Source organism: Triticum aestivum, chromosome 7B (genome assembly GCF_018294505.1).
Source record: "Triticum aestivum cultivar Chinese Spring chromosome 7B, IWGSC CS RefSeq v2.1, whole genome shotgun sequence".
NCBI lineage: Eukaryota > Viridiplantae > Streptophyta > Magnoliopsida > Poales > Poaceae > Triticum > Triticum aestivum.
The window spans coordinates 275,901,469-275,906,428 of NC_057813.1; the positions used below are offsets into that span (position 1 = coordinate 275,901,469).

The 4,960-nt window shown below is 40.9% G+C and overlaps 1 long non-coding RNA gene across 1 annotated transcript; it reads right to left on the bottom strand.

The window, feature by feature from the left end:
* Positions 1-1,731: 1,731 nt before the first annotated feature.
* On the bottom strand, positions 1,732-3,733 carry LOC123155677 (uncharacterized). The gene is made up of 3 exons (XR_006477573.1): positions 3,533-3,733; positions 3,204-3,453; positions 1,732-2,638 (listed from the first exon to the last, which is right to left on the bottom strand). It is a non-coding gene; the product is annotated as an uncharacterized lncRNA (long non-coding RNA).
* Between the last annotated feature and the right edge of the window lie 1,227 nt (positions 3,734-4,960).

Below are 4,960 nucleotides of genomic sequence, written 5' to 3' on the forward strand. Positions count from 1 at the left end.
ATATTATGCAATACATGCATATAAAGGGCATTACAACAACTATGAAATAATTTTGAGCTTCTAAAAATTCCCAAAATAGTTTCTGTAAACTCCAAATAATATCATAAGATTTTCTAAATATAATTTATAGGGGAGAAGTCATATTATCTCCACTCCAAATATTTGCCTTAAGTTGCAATAACGATTTGAACAATCAGAAAATTTCAAATACACATAGAAAATCATGATGAAAAAGAATGATCCTATTAACATACCAAATTTGAAAATTTGGGATGTTACAAATCTACCACCCTAAAAATGAATCTCGTCCTCGAGATTCGAAGAGGCTAGAAAGAAAAAACTAGGGTTGGGTTCTCCTTGAATATCCATTGTTTTGTCCGAGAGTGTGGAGTACTACCACCCTTAGAATAAGAGTCACCGGTTTTCAGAAATCTTACTCCTTCGAGGAAATCCTTCAAATATATTGCTAGTTTAGAGGGAGTGGTCTTACAGATACTGAATCTCCATGGTTGATAGACCTTGTGCCATTACTGAACATCTATCATGACTCTCATGGTGGTCATCAAGCACAATCCTCCGGGTTTCCTGCAGAAACGGGTTTTGGTTCATTCTCGCCGTAAACCCTACTGTTGGCAACGGTTGCCTGTTATAGAGGTCAAATGACATACCATTCTAAGGTTCTGGCTTAACAATGTCATCTCTCTAGTAAAGTCACTCCAGATTTACCATCCCACATAGCAAAAGCGAATAATAAGAGTAAGTCGGCATGGTGATCAATCCATTCCGCGCCCAAATCATTACCTTCTATGTGGTTTAGTGAATCTCACAGTCTAACACTCAGGCATCCTCACAAGCATTGCGGAATATTTCTATTATTCACGAACTAGGTTCAGATAATTCCATTGGTTCTGCATGTCAAACAAAATCAACTATCGTTCCTCTCAACTATTAGGTTTATGTCAACCACTATAAAACATCTACTATTTATATCTTCCTCTAGGGTTCTTCCTTCAGCAAGATTGTGCTTGCTTCTTGCCAGATCTTGGCGCATGTGGTAAAACTTGAACTCATCACTGGGTTGCAGCAAGTATTATGATATAGACAGAATAAAGACCTAAGGGGAAAACACTACCCATATGCTCTTGCTAGCAACTAAAACTCCAACAACAACAAAAACAAACACTAAATTCACACAAGTCACACAAGTCACCAAAACTATCCTAAAGTAATCGCATCAAAAGAGCACATATGAACAACTAAAGCACACAATTGCATAATACAAAACAATCCACGAAATATGACAACACGGAAAGCAATGATTGACCAAACATATGACATATCACACAACACAAGCAAAACCTACAGGTAAGGTCATATCCACAAGAGATATGATCTCATCATACTACCGCAAATCGTTTATAGAACACAACTTAGGAATAGAGGTTTGCCAACTGAACTCCTTAAATAACACTAATATAATTCCAGGGGTCATCTATATTTGAAAAGAGAAGGTAATTAGCAAAAGAAATGAACACGACAGTGAAGTCTACTAAGTAGACAAAGTTATAAAATAGGTTTTTCACTCCTATGGCTTTTCTAGTCAATTTCCTAGGGTCACGGCCTACAGTCAACACACTGCTCCAATACCATCTGTAACGACCCAAACCTGATACGACTCGATGTCTCTGTGCTCATTGTGCTAGTCCCTGGATGGACTCGCTAGCACACACAGTACATATGAATATCAAATAACAAGTGCATCATTTACTATAACGTATGATCCATAAGTTATATAGTATTACAAACTGAGTAGCACATAGCTAACTTATTCAATAATAACAGCGAAAAGGTAGCATAATAAACAATGAGTCCATCAATGCCCACTGGAGAACATGTTGAGTGAAGACTCGCGACCCTACTGTATCTCATATCATCTGAAAATCCTGCAACATGATAAGTTGCAGCCACAAGGGCCAATACATTGAATATATTGGCAAATCACGCAATATGATAAAGCAAACTTACATGCACAAGTAAAGTATGACAAACAAAACACTCAAGTTAATTTGGAGAAGAAAGTCTTCACCTACCTCCACTAATTGAACTCACAACCGTATCTAATTTATTCACCCAAGATAACCCCAAAGTTTCTAAATAAACATGACAAGAACTTCAGAAGTATCTCTCAAGTGCGCTCTGTCAGTGGCGCATTCTCTAGGAACAACAGAGCGCTCTGCCAAGGACGCATTCACCTGATTTATGTTCCGAAAACTAAACCTCGCCTCAAGTGCGCTCTGTCAATGGCGCATTCTCTAGGGACAATAGAGCGCTCTGCCAGTGACGCATTCACCTGGTTAATAATCCCGAGCCTACGCCTATAAACACTCACCACTTTCATGAATCACTCGACACATGCCCACATCTACCATAGCAAGTTGATCACACCATCACATAATACAATCAATATCAGAATATGACAATAAAGACCATACAGATCAAACCAAACACATATCATAGCATAAAAATCACACATGCATAGAAGAATATAGGATGAGCAAAATCAAAAGGTGTAACTTGCCTTGAACGGTGCTGAAGTACTCTAACGCTCAATTCTGATCCGCTTCACACTCCGGACAATCTATATGTTTAACGAAGGCACTGATAAATAAATTGTACTCACATAACACCACAATAAAGTAAACAGCAAGGAATCCAAATAGAAACTTAAACAATAGAACATATCAGTAGATATATAATATGTACATGCTAGTTGGATCACTATGCAAAAAGAATCAACTAATTTGGATCGAGAGTTTGAAAGATATGGCCTCCGAAAGGTTAAATTCAAATTTGATTACGTTCAAATTTAAATAGTTCAAACATGTGAAATTTTGGTTCTAAAGTATTCTCCTGCTCACTACGAGTGCACAAGAAAGAGAATTGGTGCATTTGGAGTTACGGATCTCAATATATACCTAAACGAAAATATGATATGGAATCTGAAAGAAAAATTGTGCCATGACAAAGTTCCTGGAAGAACTGCCGCGGCTGCCGTGAACATGCCACGTGGTGCGACGTGAATAGCCATATGGTGTCCCCTGTTTTGGCTAACCGACGGACGGCCAGTAAATAGCATACCGCTTTGAAAAAAAATATTTTATCTGGGCGGTTAAAAACAGATCGGGCGGTCGTGGTTTGCTCACCGGAGAACAGAGGAAGTGGGTGCTGGACTTGGAGAAGAACGATGCCGGTGGCTCGGTGGAGATACGGGCGACGGATACGGAGGTCAGATTGCCTCGGGGAGGTGCGCGTCGGACGCGGAGTGGCACGGCAATCTCGAAGACGCCCTCAGCGGCGTCGGTGGCGAGCGGGAATGATGGCAGGGGGTGACTGGAGCTCGGGCAGTGGGGGTGTTCGTCGGGGCGAGCTCGATGTGCCCGGTTTGGTGCTCCCCTGTGCAAGATGAAGGGTCAAGGCGATAGAGGAGATCAAGGAGAAATTAACAAGAGCAAGAGGAGGTGCTGGGACCCACTGTAGGCGACGTAAACGACGACGGCGGAGGTCAGCAGCGGTGGAACTCCGGCGAGATCACGAAATCAACCTAGGGCACGGGAGATGGCGATTTTGGCAAAAAATCGAACAAGAAGAGGGTGGGGAATATCTATACGGGGTCAAGGCTTGACGAGGGACAGTAGATCGATCGAAATCGATGGGGATTTGGATCGGGAAAAGACTCCAGGACGAACACGGGTGGATGAACGGGATGACAAGTGGGTCAGGATGGTCAGCGGCAGAGAATAAAAAAGAACCGACGGGGTGGGCTGCTCGCTGGGCTTCGGCCTGCTAGGTGCTGCTTCTCCCTTGCGCGCACGGGCGATTAATAGAAATGGGCTGCGCTGGGAGCTCGGATGAATAGTAAACTCTGGGAAAATATAATATTGTGCAGGAGGTGTAATTGGAGAAAAAGATACCAAAAGTCTTCCTAAAAATACCAAAACATATCGTAAAATACTAATACTAATATAAAATACCGTGAACATTTTTAAAACACAAATGCACTTTAAACAAATATATATATTATGCAATACATGCATATAAAGGGCATTATAATAACTATGAAATAATTTTGAGTTTCTAAAAATTCCCAAAATAGTTTCTATAAACTCCAGATAATATCATTAAGATTTTCTAAATATAATTTATAGGGGAGAAGTCATATTATCTCCACTCCAAATTTTTGCCTTAAGTTGCAATAATGATTTGAACAATTAGAAAATTTCAAATACACATAGGTAATCATGATGAAAAAGAATGATCCTATTAACATACCAAATTTGAAAATTTGGGATGTTACAGACTGTGATGTCAGGAAATCAGGAGGAAGCAAAAAAAATTATAGTTGTATATAATGAGGAACTTGCGTACATGCGGCTATGGCCCTGGTGGGTCCCTACTATCATCCTCTCCAAGTAAAGTCATCTCCTGATTCCTCATGTTCGTTGACCATGTTGACAATGCCCGGTGCCACGGTGAGCGCAACAACTCGAAGGACGACGGAGAGGGCCTCGTGGGCCCTACAGATGGTCTGATACAACATCTGCTGCTTATTCAGGAAGCCAGGATCATCGGACACCTATGAGCACCTTCGAGAGACTGAGCCGGCATGAAACAGTAAGGTTACGCTTGGGAGCTCTGGATTGTTTCACACATGTATTAAGATACAAGTGTAATTTACTCATCACCGGAAACAACACGTAAAATACAGGCATAATGAAACCAACGGCCCGAGGTCTGTAATGAAAACCGGTGAGTTACGCATGTAATTTGAGAGATCAGTGTATATTTTACTAGTCGAAATTGACCAACCTAGCGCTTCGCCAAAGACCATCTGCTTTTTTTAAAAGCGTCAGTTTTACAAGCGGTTTGGTTGGAAAACGACGATCCAATCACGGTCTAAGAT